Genomic DNA, 16,706 nt, shown 5'->3' with positions numbered 1-16,706 from the left:
GAGCTTTAAAAAAGACTGATGCCTAGGTCCCACCCCCAGAGGGTCTGACTTAATGGCTCTGAATTGTGGCCAGAGCATTGGAAATTTCTAAAAGCTCCCCAACTGATTCAATGTCTGCCAGGGCTGAGAACCTCTCTCTTAGAGAGGATAACAGATAACGTGGATAACAGAGAGTGGGATTTTGACATTTTAGTAAAATTTATAGATATAAAACTAGAGACTTGTCTTCGCTGCATGTTAACTAATAAAGATAAATCAAGATGGAAACACAATTCCTTAAAAGTTATTTTCCAGAAGATTCTGGAGCCTGTCTTTATAGAAAGGCATTCTGTCAAAATGCTGGCTGGCAGTCTGACCCAAAGTTAGGCAGTTCAACTACTCGTTTCTGCTAATACATAGCAAAACTCTGGGCTTTTTTAATAGAATTCCTCAGGAGAAGGACTTCTAAATGTGAACACTCCTACAACTCTTCCCTTTCCCCCCGCCTAGGACCTGTCTATTTTCAAACTGCACGTCCCACTCAGAGCTGGCTGTTAGCCTGAGAAATGGGCATATGCTCCGATCTTGAGGCCACAGCTAAGGATTCCCACCTTGGGGGACAAGAACCAAGACTCAGTGTGTTGAGATTGTTTTTCACTTGGATTTCTTACCTCTCTACTTGCTTCCAGTTGCTTCTCTCAGCAACTTCCCTCATCAAGTGACAAATGTTTAGGATGAAACAGGATCAGAAACACCTCAAAAAGTTTTGACCCGATGAAGAGTCCAGGCACACTGATGAAAGAGAAACATGCATCAAGCACTGGGTTGCAGTATAAGGACTTTCTAGATTCAGTGGGTCACAGAGAAGCAGTCAAGCACATTCTAGGGCAATGAATGTGCTGAGCACTAGTTCCTGATTATTCCGTCCTAATGAAGGGGAGCGATGATGTGGGTTTTCCAAAACAGCTGCTGATTTTAATGAGCAGCTTGGTTTTGACTCTGGAAATCATTACTAGGTAAATGAAAAGGTAGCCAGCATGTCTGAGCATATTTCAGCTGGGCAGTGCAGAGTGTGGCCAAGAATGCTAGAAAGAAAGTGGCTTAGGATTTTGAAACTCACCAGAGAAAACCCACAAAATGAAAACATCTCAGTGGAAATAACAGAGCCCTGAATTGTGATTTAGAAGGCAAGAATCTTTGTCTCTGTTCTATCGTGACCAGGTGTGTGATCCTAGGTAAGTAACTTCTTTGTGCCTCAGTCTCCTCATTTTTAAAATGAAGGCACTGGGGCCAGCCCATGGCCGAGTGGTTAAGTTCGCATGCTCTGCTTTGGTGGCCCAGGGTTTCGCCGGTTCAGATCCTCGGCACAGACATGGCACCGCACATCAGGCCATGCTGAGGAGGCATCCCACACGGCACAACCAGAAGGACCTACAACTAGAATATACAAGTAGGTACTGAGGCGCTTTGGGGAGAAGAAGAAAGAAGAAAGGAGGAGGAGAATAAAAAAAAAAAAAGATAGGCAACAGATGTTAGCTCAGGTGACAATCCTAAAAAAAAAAATGAGGGCATTGGACTTAAATGATCTCCAATAGGATGGATGGGTAAAATGGAATTTAATACCTGTGTGTGAGGGAAGGAGAAAATATTGATATGTGGAGCCTGAAGATTGCTGGAAGGGAGTAGAGAAATTTGCATTTGGAGCCCAAGACACTCCTAAGGAATGAGGGTGGGAAGGGATCAAGACCCCCAAATTCTGTCTTGGAAGTTAAAATTAGTCCAGATGCCCTGGGGGCTGGCCTAAGCAAGGCTAGGAGTCAGGAAACGGCCACAAGACCCGTCAGATAAACTCGCCACCAAGGAGAAAAGATAGGACCACCAGCCTGAACTCTGCACAGACTTAGGAGTTCAAAAGGAGGCTGTAAATCAGTGCAGACTGGGACTGGACCCAAACCAGGACAGAGGTCGCAGGCTGCATCCTGGAGAATTGGCTGTGTGAGTGATCACAAGGAACTATAATGATGGGAGTCCGGGCCAGGTTTGCCTGGAGCCCACTCCTGGCTGAACTTACTCCTGAGGACTGGAGAGCCTCTTTTTCACCCCTTAAAGAAGAACGGTGGCCCAAGCAAGGGTCTACACTAGCAGCTTCTTCTGGAGCCACCAGCCTCTTGTGGGGCAGAGTCTACTGGCCCTGAGGGAGCACATCTGAGATGAGACTTCAGAAACTGCAGTGGAAGTGACCAGGTTGGCCCTGGGCATGTCAGGCAAGCCCGGTATTTCCTATTACCTTTGGGACTGTCAACTTTGGGACTCCATCTGAGTGGTGCCTTATTTGCATCCCAAACTATAAACTGAGGCACTCCAGTCACAGCTCTATAAGATCACTTATATTCTAATACGTTGTGATTTTAGTGTATGATTCGAAACCAAACCCAAAGACTGACTTTAATTCAGAGTTTAGCACAAAACTATATCCTTAAGTTTATAGACACTGGGACTCTTGTCTAAAAAGAAGGAGAAATGTGTAAGCTAGGGATCCATCTGTGACCATTAAATAGCCTAAAATTAACACAGAAGGCGTATCACTGCTAACGATCCATGAATTCACTCCATATGCATTCATTAGAGATCATTAAAGTGAGAGCTGCGAATGCAAAAGATAATTATATAGTTTGGATATCTAAAAGTTTTTTCTTGTAGAGAGCAGATTTGTATGGATGTGTAAAATATAAGCATTTTGCTCTGAAATTGAAACTGAAACACAAGCTTATGATTGTTACATTAATTTCCTTTTTAAAAGGGCCTTAGACAAGAACCATCAGCATTGTAAATGTGATGTTTGACCCAGCAGTTTTACTTGTAGAAATTTATCCTGATGAAATTCTGCACATGTATACAAAAGTATACAAGAATGTTCATTGTCACAACAAGGACAGCAGGGAAAAAACTGGAAAGAATTGAAATGTTCATTAATAAAGGATTAGTTAAATAAACTATCAGTCATCCATATGCTGGAATATTCTGCCATTACTAAAAAGAGTCAAACATACCTTTATAACAGAGAAATAATTTTATATTAGCTGATGTGTCAGTTACAGTTTGTTTGTTTACCCCCATCCATTTCCTGCTTTATACCAAACCTGTACCAAGGCTGAGGCTTTCATTGTGTCGTGGAGGAACGGTTACAAAGAGCACTGATGACAAAAAGGTAATTCTTAGCACTTAGCACCAAAGACAAGAGACCAAAGAAAGGTATTCTCACCATCCAACTGGCATGCTTTTGAGAATGAAAGGGAATGCTGTAAATAACGGACTGAAAAACATAGAAATACCTGAACTGTTCTGAGGAAACAGGGACACCCTGCCTATGGACCTTTCCCTTCAGGTTAACTCGTTTTCTTATAAACCAAAGATAAATGTCATCTTTTAGCAGATAAGCTTCCTGCTTTCATGGAGCTTTAGACAAAGGGAGATGGAAAATAATAAAGTAAATAAAATAACGAGCCAGATAATTGGAGACTAATAAAGCTTTGAAGAAAATTTAAAACCTGGGTAGAGTGATGCAATGTAGAGAGGTGGAGTGGTCAGGAAGGCCCACTTAAGGAGAAGACATTGGCTGGAGACTTTAACGTCCAGACAGGGTTGGGCATGCCAAGATGTGGTAACAGAATGCTCCCGACAGATGACTGACAAGAGCAAAGGCCCCCAGGCCTCTGCTGTGTTGAAAGAATAGACTCTGTAAAAAGGGAAATCCATTGGAGGGGTTAAAGCAAGGCGATGACATGATGTGATTCACAGTTTACGGAAAAGAATGAGACGGGAGACTGTGGGGCCAAAAACAACTGGGAGAGGAGGATGGATGGTGTGTCTGGGAGAGAAAATTAGTGAAAGCAGGAAAAGGGAAGTGAGATACTGGAAAGAACCATCCTGTGCCTGCTCCAGACTAGAGGGGACATAGGTGGTGCTGAGAACAGGCAGTGCCATGACTGGCTCACTTGACAGGCGAAGGAGTTTTCCTAAAACTCCAGAGAGATCAGAGGCAGATGGCAAGAAGACGTGAAGTTGGAGAAGTGTAGTCTAGTCAAGAAAAGGTTAATGTAGAATTGACTTTTAAACATATTCACTATGATTACAATTTGTCTCAGGCTAACTCACTGGGCATTGAACTGACTTGAAACTCGAAGCAGAAGAGGTTATTTGGGTTGTTGGGTGTTTCCTGTGTGCAGAAATGCTCCGCAGTGATGAATATTCTGCAGTTCCATCTTTTCTGGACTCTGTTGTGTTCCATTGATCTATGTGTCTCTCATTTTGCCAAGAATGCACTATTTTGATTTACAAAGACTTTATAAATACTTAGTTTTAGAACAAGTCTTAAAATCAGACAGTCTGAGTCCTTTAACTTTGTTCTGTTTCAAAATTGTTTTGCCTATTACACAATTCCACATTTAAAGATTTTATTTCAATATTTTGTGGAAATTTTTCATATTTTTAAAATATAGCTGGTATATTTACTTTTATCTGGAAAAAAAGAAAATAAAAGAAGAGTTGCCAGTAAGGGATACTTTGGGCTACAAGCAACAGAATCCTTCACTTCAGTGCCTTAAAAGAAGAAAAGTTTATTTCTCCCCACATAAGAGAAAGTCTGAAGATAGGTGTCTGCTAGCATTGGTTCAGTGGCTCAGCAATGTCATGGCCAAGATCTCTGTGGGTCTCTTGACCTCTTCCTCAGGGTCACAAAATGGCAGCCGCAGCTGATGCCATCTTGTCCATTCAAGGTAAATGGTAACTTATGTCTCCTTGTCCAGAATTGTGTCAGATGGCCTCCTTTGGCTTCAAGAGAGATTGTGAACAGAGTATTTTTGTTTTTCAGCCTATATAATAGACTAGGCCAGAAAGAACGGGTTTTATATGAGAGCTGGGAGTGCCAACCTATAGTGTCTACCACAAAGGTTGAGGAGAGATTCCCCCCCCAAAAAAAGTTTTTCTTTGAAATCTGCCCCACTGAAAAAATCAGCTGAGGGACCAGTGATAAGGAATATATCTTACACCACATAATTTTCCTTCTCAATGTTGGATGGGAGCCATCTCAGAGCCTCCTGATTCTGCCTCTCACCAGCATAGGAGTTAACTCTCCCCCAGCATTCTCCAGCACTCACACAGTCCTTGAGAGTCAGAGGGACCAGCTAGAAAAACAAACCTAGTCTACTGCTAAAGGACAAGAGTGACATTCTGACCAGGCTACAGCATAGCTCTCTTTTAATAAACTTTCAAGGAAAGAACGTTGGAATTCAATGCATGGCCATGAATTGCCCATTTCATTCCCTGAATGGGGAAAGCTGGGCATTGCTTCTTTTCTCTCATTCAATAAACATTTACAGGGCTCTTATGTGCCAGGCACTGGGTGTTTTTATTCCTCTTCCCTTTATTATTGTTCCCTGCCCTGTTTTCTTAGATTATTTTTCTCTCTAAGTGTATATGGGGATGTGTGTGTGTGTAAATGCATACAAAAATATGTCAAACCTGCAGAGCGCAGGGCACCATGACTCCAGCTCTCTCTGGTCTCCCTGAGAGGGTCATTAAGAAGACTCCTCACACCCCTTTGAGAAGGGAGGCCTGGGAAGGGGTGGAAGAATCAGGATGCAAGAGATTATCTGTCAAGAACGCTGCTTCTTACAACATGCATGCATTATTTATTCAATAAATATTTATTGGGTCCATTTGCTAGATTCTGGAAATATTGTGGTAAACATATAGACATGATCTCTGCCCTCACTGAGCTTGTATTTGTTGTGGGAAAATGTTTTAAAAATATTAATCAGTGTTATTTTCTCCCAATATACTTCTCTTTTTTCTTTCTCTGGTCCCATTCAAGTAGCTTGGCTGTGCTCACTGCCTCAGGGGAGAGATGTAATAAGCAGAAAATGCAGAAAAAAAAGGAGACTTCCTATACTTCAGGGGAATAGAAATGACATTACGCATAGACTAAATGTTAGCACGAACAGGCTTCACTTCACACAGCCACCCCACTAGATGACAAAGATTCATCTGAGCTGAAAGGGGGAAGAGAGACAGAGGGCAAGGGACCTGCCAGAGGCCAGCGGCAACAGGAGCAAGCCATCTAGACCTGAAAGGACTATGGATGAACACAAGCGGTGTCTCCACTAAAGGCCATAGTGAGGAGAACTTGTGAGCACCCAGGAACCAGATAATAGCCAAGAGTGCATTTGCCAAGACATAGGGCCTATACCCACACCTGGGCCTACACCAGACATCCTTTCCCCAGGCACCCAAACTCCATGCTCGCCTCTTCTTCCTGGGCACACAGTTAGGCTCTATTTCCCAGCCTCCCTTGCAGCCAGATGAAGCTGTATCATGAACCAGGGAGCTCTGGCCAACGGAATGTGGGAAGAAGTGATATACACTACTTCCTAGCCTGTCCATAAATACTTCCAATGCAATCCTCCATACTCCCTCTGTCCTGTTCTGCCAGATATAAATGATGGGCTCTAAAGCCCGAGGGGATGGCAGAACCAAAAGACAGAAAGAGACTGGGTCCCTGGGCCCCTGCTTGGGAGAGAGCCACCCAAGGCAGCACTCTGATCAGAAGCATCTGCGCTGGATTCTTGTGTGAGCAGAAGTCAATTTTTATTGTGTTAAGCCACCAAAATGTTGCAGTTTGTTACAGAAATATTAGCCTACTCTGACAAATACTCCAAGCAACCCCCAGCTCAAGTAACACTTTCCTGATGCTAGGCTTAGTTCACTCTTCATCCAACTTAGCCCATGAGGACACATATCCCACTGCAAAATACCAGGACACAGTATCACCCCGCACAAAGGAGAGTGGGGACTCACAATCTACCATGGTGGTCTGACGGTAAGGAAGGGAAAGGGCTTACTCTCATTCTTGTGGAGCTAAACAGAACCTGCTTGAGCTTTTTCCTGGGCTGGGAGAGTGAGTGAACACACAAATGTGCCACAGCATAGAAGCGGAGAGAAATACTGAACAAGCAAATGTGGGGTTATGTGTAGACTTACAAATCGTGCTAAGCTCTATGGAGGAAAAACGCAAATAGTCTGGAGAGGATAACTTGTATTATTACAATACAAGTAATACAATACAAGTGGGGATATAACTTGTATTAGGGAGTTTGAGCGAAGGCTTCTCTGAGCAGGGAACAATTGAATGGAAACCTAAAGGAGGAGTCAGAGTCAAGCAGGTTAAGAGCTGTGGGAGCAGCATTCCATACAAAAGGAACGGAATGTGCAAAGGCCCTGAGAAAGGAAGGAGGTTGGCTCATCTGAGGATCTGAAAGATGCCAGTATAGCTGTGATGTAGAAAGAGAGGAGGAGAAAGGTTTGAGGTAGGGATGGAGAAATAGGCAAACAAATTCATACCGGGCCATGTATGCCTGGCTCTTGATTTTGTATTTTATTCCAGGAGCCTAGGAAGGTTGAAAAATTTTAAGCAGGGATCATGGCAAGGATTGCATTTTTAAAATATCAAGCTAGCCACGATGGAGACTATTTGGGAGGGAGGCAAAGTGGAAGGAGAGAGGCCATGTAGGAAGCTATTTCAGAAATCCAGGCAAGAGATAATGGTGTGTTGAATTAGAGGAGTGGCAGAACATATAGAGAGAGAAATGAACTGGTTTAAGATATGCTTGGGAAGTTGAATGGAATAGCAGCTCTTGCATTCAGTATCTTTAAACTCTACTAAGAGAGGGCACCAGGCAATACATTGTATAAGACAGTTCTAGGCTGAGCCCTCTTTGGGTTGAGAGGATGTGGCAAACAACAGCCTCAGCAGCTTCCCTTATGTCCAAACTACCCCCACTGGAGCAGGATGGTCTGGGGGAGATTAGACGTTGCAGGGAAGGCTGGGCTTGGAGTCAGAAAGTTGTAACCCATTTGGGTAGGTGACTGGGTGCTCACTCACGTGTTGTCATGCCAGAAGGGATAGAGACTGATGACATAAGCAACTTTGAAACATAACAAATAAGGACTCCGTCCAGACATCATCTAAGCGCTATGGGGGAGGGGTGGTACTCAATTTCATGATTTGCCCATTCTTCATAGCTATCGATAATAATAGTAAGAGAAGAAAAGCTAACAGTATGGAGCAGTTTGTACCAGGCCCTGTGCTAAGGAATGTGTGTGCATTCTCTCATTTAAGCTAATTAGAGCTCTGTGAGATAGGTACTATTATTACCTCTGTTTACTAACACTAAGGCTTAGCGATTAGGACCTTGTCCAAGACCATATCTTCAGTAACTACAGTAGCATATATTCAAACCCAGCTCTGTCCTAATTCCAGAGTCCAGGCTCCTATGCATATAATCTAATGTTGTGTTGAAAGGATTCTGAAGATGCATTTGGGTTTACTGGGGCAAAAGCAGGTGGGTGCATCTGGTCAGTCATGTATTTGCCACCTCTGTACCAGTACGGTACGCCTCCAAAATACATAGATCCTATTTAAATAAAAGCAGATGCTAGGATTGAACTCTCTGCTCGCTGTCTTAGTGGAAAGTGAATGCCTTATAACCATGCTGCCTTATTCTAAAAGATAAGTCACTATGGATTGCATCCAACTTAGATTAACAAAATAAAGTTATAATTATACTTTATGATCTTATAGGATATTGTATTCGTATTCTAATAGCTGGTTATATTTTTCAGGCCAACTAACTAAAAAGAATATTATTTGAAGACTCTGGCACGTGAGGGCCTCTAGACACCCTAACACAAGAATTCTAAAAACATTATGAAAGATTAAAAACCTACTTCGAGAGCCTCTTGTCTTCAGAGCTCAACTGGGGAGTCACACCAGGCTGGAAAATGGTTCTGGGGCAAAGCCAAGCTTTGAGCTGTCAGGGAAAGACTGCACTGAAACAGAATGGCATCGTCTTTGGGAACCCAGTGTTAACTAGTATAATCCAACATTGTTGTTCTTGAATGCTCTCAGGAGAAAAGAGCATTATAAACTACTAATGTGGTTTTCTTCTCACCCCCTTTCTTGCCTCAATGGGGGAAAAATGTTTATTCTTCTTATATAATTTTGCTCTTCTTTATGTCACCAAATGCCTTGTGATACTACTATACTTGACAGATCTCTTATTGAGGAGTTGCCAAAAACCAAAAAATAATTAGCTTAGTTTTCCAGGCATATAAAAAAAAACAGAGAGTGGACTGTGCACAATTCATTAGAAATGAATTCATTGGAAATAGTGTCTCATTCTCCATGAAATTCGCTGGGGTTGTAAAAAATTCCATATCTTAAATAATGCTTTATGCCATAGAACTTTTTGCTGAAAAGAGATGGGTCCTTAACTTTTAGGGAACAGAAGAGGGGCAGGACTAGACAGGGAATCAACAAACATTCATGAAATATCTACTTGGTCAGGCACATTGGTAAACTCTGAGGATATAAAGAAGAATGAAACCTAAGAGAATTGACAGTCCAATAAAGGAAAGAGAGAAGACTCCACACAGCAACTCTCATAGTGAGCATAAGGAGATGAGTGCATACATTATAGTAGTTCTCAAAGTTATCGTCCCCAGACCAACAGCAACAGCTGGGAATTTCGGAGAAATGCAAATTCTCAGGCCCTATGTAAGACCAACTGATTCAGAAACTGAGGGTGGAGCCTAGCAATCACCCTCCAGGTGATTCTGATGGACACTAACGTCTGGAAACCACTGATTTAGCAAAGGAGATGAAAATAAAGTGTAATTGCTTCGGGAAGGGGGTTGGGTTGGTTACTGGGATCCAAGCAAGAAATAGTGAACTTGAGCACTGGGGCCTTTCAGGCCGTAGTAACCTAGCTCTAAGAGGCAGGCTTGAGCCTCTAGCTGTGCCAACATCTAAGGCCACTGTGTGTCCCTCCACCTTCAATTCTTGCTGCACTTCTGTATTAGTTTCCTATTGCTGCTGTTACAGATTACCACAAACTTAGTGACTTAAAACAACACAAATTTATTATTTTTCAGTTCTGGAGGTCAGAAGTTCAAATTCAGTCTCACTGGCCTGAAGTCAAGATATAAGCATGTCTGGTTCCTTCCGGAGGCTCCAGGAGAGAATCTATTTCCTTGCCTTTCCAAACTTCTAGAGGCCACTTGCGTTCCTTGGCTTGTGGACCTGCATCACCCTGACCACTGCTTCCTTCACCATATCTCCTCTGACTCTGTCCCTCCTGCCTCCCTCTCATGAAGACCTGTGTGATTACACTGGGCCACCCAGATAATCCAGGATAATCGCCCCATCTCAAGATCCTTAATTTAACCACATCTGCAAAGGCCCTTTTGCCACGTAAGGTAGCATATTCATAGGTTCCTGGGATTCGAATACAGACATCTTTGAGGGGCCATTCTTTAGCCTACCACAACTTCCCTTTCAGCATTGCTGGGAGAATAGGGAGAAGGAAGGGAGCAGTAGATGTTGAGTGAGAGAGCTTTTAGAGGGACAGGATTAAAAAATGAGTCTAGTTGTTAGGTTGTTTCAATTCGTTAGGTAGCCATTTCTCCATATAAAAGCCCAGTCAAGCATCCATGGCTTGCGTTGCCCATAAAGAGTAGCATCAATGATGCCAGCAAGGCCTACGCCCTGAGCAGGCCTGCTTTCATCTATGTTCACATATCCACTGGATATCTCCAACTGGGTGGGCCCAAAACTGAATTCTTCATTCCTGCCTCCTGTCCTTCCACCCCTAAGCAAACCTGCTTTTCCTCCTTGAGTCCCCATCTCAGATAAAGGCATATAACCTGTTCACTCAGTTCAGAAATCTACATGCTATCCTAGGCTTCTCTTTCTCTTTCACTCTCCTAATCCTCTCTACTACCCACATCTAATCAGACACCGAGTTCTGTCAACCCCACCTCCAAGATCTCTCTCTTCATCTTCAACCCCTCTGGCCAGGCTTAACTCAGGGGCTCACCCTTCCCCACCTAGAGTTTCGTGAGGGCCTTCTAACTGGTTCCCCCGGCTCTTGGATCACCATCTTCATCACCGATCCTAAGATAGTTGTTTAAAACACAAATCTATCATCTCTTTTTCTCTGCTGCTTAAAACTCTCTGATGTCCCTTTTGAATAAAGACAAACTACTTAACAAGTTCTAAAAGGCTGTTTACGATACGCTCTTAGCTAACCTGTTCAACTTCATGTTTGCCATTCTCTCATGTGACAAAGCAAATTATTTGCAGATCCCAGAATGGACCTTGATCCCTCACACTTCCAACCTATGGTCTAGGCTCTTTTCTTTGCTGGAACATCCTCATTCTATTCTCTACCTGGCCTGAGTGACAACTCTTTAGTCTTCCTCTCAGCATATTGCCCTGGCCTCTTCCTGCTACCTTAGCACCCACTACTCACCCCTGGAAGAACTTATTACTGTAAATTATAATTGATGATTTATAGTCTCTCAGACCACTAGACTGTGAGCTCCCTAAGTACAAGGATTAAGTTTTACTTACGTCTTTATTTCCAGGGCCCAGCACAGTGTAGGGCACACAGTAATTGCTCAATACATTTCTTAGATGAGTTGAAATATTATATAACATTGTGAGATGCTGGGTAAGAAAACAAAAAAGGAGCAGGAGTAAGGAAGAGAGTTATATTAGAGTCCTAGGTGCCTAGTAATTGGAACAAGCCAGGAAATTTTAGGGGAGACCCATCAGTGCATATACCTACAAGGACACAAAAAATAGAAGGAGAGGGTTTTCAGTAATGTCAACTGCTCCTCAGGACCAAAGTCAGAAAATAGGTCTTGGATTGCACAAACAAAAATGTCACCAATGTCATTCAAGAGAACAGTTTCAAGTGGCGTGTAGAAGGTACAGAAGAGGGAAGAAGGTGCAGTAAGAGGGCCTAGCTTACAGGATGTCAAACAGTGCATCTCAAACTTGACTGTGCATCACAGCCTGGGGAAAGCTTGTCCAAAATGCTTATTCCAAGGCCCCACCCCAGAGATTCTGATTCAATCAGTCTGGAAGTGGGGGCCTAGAAGCCTGCATTTTTAACAAGCATTCTAATATGGACAATCACTTTGAGAAACACTGAATGAAAATGTTATAGTAAGATACTTAATGTAAACTATGTTCTAGAGGATGTTGAGATTAAAGAAAGGAAGAATGTGGGCAGTACATATATAATTTGAGGGGTGAAAGGCAAAAATGTCAAGAAGTGTTTATCAGTAACGGTCAACCACGAGGAGATACACATGCACATTCACACACACACACAAGGATTTGATCTTATGGAATTATGGGAGCTGGTCAAGCGTTCTCTAAAAGGACGTTTTCTCTGCATCTGAAGCTAGAACATGAAGTCCACAGGGAACCCACAAACATGAGCTGGAACCCCACAGGATGGATGGGAACCTGTGTCAGTTCTTGCTGCCTCTGACTCTAGTGGTCAGGTCTGCACAGGCTGGATCCTTCCTCATGGAGCTAAATACATACACCTAGCCTAGGAACTGGAGCACAGAAGGAGGGGCAAGGGGAAGGTAGAGCATTTGCAGGCTGGGCTGCTGTCTCACAGCAACCTGGTGAGCCAGCAGATAAGTGACAATGTGTGTGAGCTACAAAACGGCTGCCGCTTTCCTTCCACCCTCCAAATCCCCCACTAGAATATCCCTTATGGCCTAATCATAACTAGAATTATGCAGTTCAACCTAGCCAAGTTAACACATTACGAAACCAGCACAAGGGGTGTGTGTGTGTGTGTGTGTGTGTGTGTGTGAGTGTGAGTGAAGAAAGGACAGAGTTCACCAGATGGAAAGATTGAGGAGTCAGTTAAGAGCGGCAGTTGATGGAGCAACATCCCAGCAGAAGAAGGAAGGGAAGGGGGCTAGGCTTTGATGTTTGAAATGAGGGACACTCCTTCTTCTACCATCAATAGAAAGAAGCAGGGTAAGATAAAAAGGGAGGGCAGGGCTGAAGCGGGGAGAGAGCGGTATAACTTGCACAAAAACTCACTGCTGGAAGAAAAGGAAAAGAGATAGATAACTTGAGACCATACATAGGGGACCGTGGACCCTCTCAAAGTCAAAGAAGGGACTTGTGTCACTCTTTCATTCTGAGGATCCTCACATAAGAAAATTTCCAAGAACAACCAACTCAGAAACAATCTCAGTCTTCTGGTTGTGGATACAGGATGAATTGATGCTCTTCCAAAACCCAAACCGTGACATAATTTTCAAATACAGTTATTAAGCAACTGCTTGTTCATCACTGTGAATTTAAGGACAGTTGCAGAGGTCACATCTTAGCATATGGTCTGCTTCCTCCTCGTTGAAGTTGTTGGCAGCTTAGCTGGTCACAGCTTGGTGTGCTATGTTAGCACCAGCATGAGAATTTAAGCACTGCCATGCTGTGCCAGCCAGTCCATCTGAGATTTCTGGCAGAGAGAGGCCCCAAGAGGAATTTTGTGGGGAAGGCCGAGGTCTTCTTTAAAACTTAAAATTGTAAGTTAAGGATATACCCAAACACTCACAAAACTTCCCTCGTCAGGGTTATTGTGAATGAACAACCTAAACCACCTCCAGTCAACTTATACTTTCAGTCTTCACTTCTTTTTGGAGTAGGGATTTCTCTTAGTTGACTTTCTATGCAAAATAGAACAATTCCTCTTTTTGTTGACTTTATTTTTTCTGGTTTCAATCTTCAAAGAATCACCTCAGTTCTAATAAAAAAAATTTGACGAACAAGACCGGTTCAAACTATCCTTACCGGATTTTAAGAATTTTGGTCATGTCTCCCTGAATTTTTACTTTCCAGACTAGAAAATGTTTTAGTTTTCTCCTGAAAAGAATCTTTTGGAAAAAAGAATTAGACTTGAATACAGATTATCTGGACTTGAATTCCAGCTTTCCCACTAGCTTGGGCAAATTAAGCTCTGAATCAGTTTCTCCATCTATAAATGGGGATACCAACAAATACCTCACATGATAATTATAAGGACTTAATAAGTTAATATACATATTAGTCAGGGTATAGACTAAGCTTCCATAACAGAGAACTTAAAATATAGGGGCTTAAATAAGCTAGAAGTCTATTTCTTACATAATATTCCAGAGGTAGAGACTTGTAGGTGCCTCTACATTCTCAATATACGGGTTCCATTTGTGGATAGGTCATCTCTCAGCCAGCAATGTGGAGGAAGGAGAGAGTGGTGGCAAAGAGCTTCCTTTTGAAGGTGTGACCCGGAAACCACACACATCACTGTTGCTTATATGCAATCAGGCAGAATGTAGTCTCATGGACTCATCTAACAGCAAGGGAGACTGGGAAATGTAGTCCATCTGGATGGACATATGCCCAGTTAAAGTTGTGGGGGAAGTAATTTTATTGTTAAAAGGAAGAACAATAGAGTGGGTATTGGGGGATAATGGGCAATTTATGTTAGCTACACTCTATTACATGGATTTCTATTAGGATTTTTAAAAGAAATACTTGATGTTTTATTTTTGATCCTCCCATCCTAGTGACAAAGTATTCCATACAGCAAGCACCTTCAAGAACTAGAAGAGTATTTAAAGGCAGAGGACCATGTCTTATTCATCTCCATAACTTCAGAACCCAACACAGAATTATTCTTAATAAATGTTTATCAAAGTGAAGAATCTTGATCACGCCCAGAGCCCTCACCTGGGTCAAACCCCTTAAGCAACATGTGGATGATAGCCCTTCCAGTTTTATCCAATCAGCCACCCTATGTCTATTGTTGTTTTTTTTTTCTCATGAGGAAGATTGTTGCTAAGCTAACATCTGTAACAATCTTCCTCTATTTTGTGTGTGGGATGCTGCCACAGCATGGCCTGATGAGCAGTGCTGGGTCTGTGCCCAGGATTCAAACCTGCAAACCCCATGCTGCTGAAGCAGAGTGCATGAACTTAACCACTACGCCACTGGGCTGGCCCCAATCCTATGTCTTTTGATTGGAGCATTTAGTCCATTGACATTTAAAGTAGCTATTGATAAGTATGTACTCATTGCCATTTTGTTACTTTTTTTCCTGGGTATTTTAGTAGTTCTTCTCTGTTCCTTTCTTCTCTTGCTCTCTTCCCTTGTGGTTTGATGGCTTACTTTAGTACTGTGTTTGGGTCCTTTCTCTTAATTTTTTGTGTATTTATTATAGGCTTCTGCTTTGTGATTACCATGAAATTCATATATAAAAACCTACATATATAGCAATCTATATTAAGTTGATGGTCTCTTAAATTTGACCTCTTGCTAAAAGCTCTACTCTTTTACTCCCCTCTTCCCACGTTTTATGTTTTTAATATCACATTTAACCTCTTTTTTGTGCAGGTGTATCTGTTACCCTCTTATCATGTAAATAGATAATTTTAGTACTTTTGTCTTTGGAGCATCATAGGTGGTTGATCTGCTACCTTTACTGTATATTTACCTTTACCAGTGATTTTATTGTGAGTTTTTTTAGAAATAATTTTCTTATTCCTATTTGTGGTCTTTTCTTTTCCACTTAAGTCCCTTTAGCATTTCTTGTAAGGCTGGTTTCTTGGTGATAAACTCTTTTAGTTTTTGCTTTTCTGGAAAACTCTTTATCTCTCTTTCCATTCTGAATGATAACCCTGCCAGGTAGAGTATGCTTTGCTGTAGGCTTTTTCCTTTCAGCAAGGAAAGGAATAAATATATCATGCCACTTCCTTCTAACCTGTAAGGTTTCTGCCAAGAAGTCAGCTGATAGCATCATGGGATTTCCTTTGTATGTAACTTGTTGCCTTTCTCTTGCAGCTTTTAGGATTCTCTCTTTATCTTTTTTTTTTTTTTTAAAGATTGGCCCTGAGCTAACATCTGTTGCCAATCTTTTTTTTCTTTCTTCTTCTCCCCAAAGCCCCCCAGTACATAGCTGTATATTCTAGTTGTAGGTCTTTCTAGTTCTGCTATGTGGGACGCTGCCTCAGCATGGCTTGACGAGCAGTGCTAGCTCCATGCCCAGGATCCGAACCAGTGAAACTCTGGGCCACTGAAGCAGAGTGCGTGAACTTATTCACTCAACCAAGGGGCTGGCCCCTCTCTTTATCTTTAATTCTTGACATTTTAATTATAATGTGTCTTGGTGTGGCCTCTTTGGGTTTATCTTGTTTGGTGCTCTCTGTGCTGCTCATACCTGTATGTCTGTTTCCTTCCTTAGGTTAGGAAAGTTTTCAGCTATTATTTCTTCAAATAGATTCTCTGATCCTTTGTCTCTCTCTTCTCCTTCTGGGACACCTATAATATAGATGTTAGCGCACTTGATGTTGTCCCAGAGGTCCCTTAGACTGTCCTCATTCCTTTTAATTCTTTTTTCTTTTATCCATTCAACTTGGTGATTTCCTTTACTCTTTTGTCCAGCTCGCAGATCCTTTCTGCTGTATCATCTACTCTGTTATTGATTCCCTCTAGTGAAGTTTTCATTTCCAGTATTGTATTCTTCATTTCTCTGTGTGTGTGTGTTTGTTTTTTGGTGAGGAAGATTGGCCCTGAGCTAACATCTGTGCCAATCTTCCTCTATTTTGTATGTGGGACACCACCACAGCATGGCTTGATGAGCATTGTGTAGGTCTGAATCCCGGGCCACCAAAGCAGAGTGTGCGAATTTAACCACTATGCCACAGGGCCAGCCCCATTTTTCATTTCTGATTGGTTATTTTTTATATTTTCCAATTCTTTGTTGAAGTTCTCACTGTATTCATCCATTCTTCTCCCAAGATCAGTAAGCATCCTT

At 42.3% G+C, this 16,706-nt stretch overlaps 1 long non-coding RNA gene across 2 annotated transcripts in view; it reads right to left on the bottom strand.

The window, feature by feature from the left end:
- The window catches only part of LOC111768416 (uncharacterized), a 117,883-nt gene that overhangs the window by 64,199 nt on the left and 36,978 nt on the right, over positions 1-16,706 (bottom strand). Inside the window, exon 2 of one of the 2 annotated variants that reach the window (XR_002800778.2) lies at positions 651-771. The exons of the other annotated variant lie outside the window; for it this stretch is intronic. This is a non-coding gene — a long non-coding RNA (uncharacterized lncRNA). The remainder of the gene's footprint in view (positions 1-650; positions 772-16,706) is intronic. 2 annotated transcript variants of the gene reach the window in all.

The sequence above is a fragment of the Equus caballus genome, chromosome 16, assembly GCF_041296265.1.
Source record: "Equus caballus isolate H_3958 breed thoroughbred chromosome 16, TB-T2T, whole genome shotgun sequence".
Taxonomy (NCBI): Eukaryota; Metazoa; Chordata; class Mammalia; order Perissodactyla; family Equidae; genus Equus; species Equus caballus.
The sequence above is the reverse complement of the archived record's forward strand: the minus strand, read 5'-3'. Positions and strand labels throughout refer to the sequence as shown.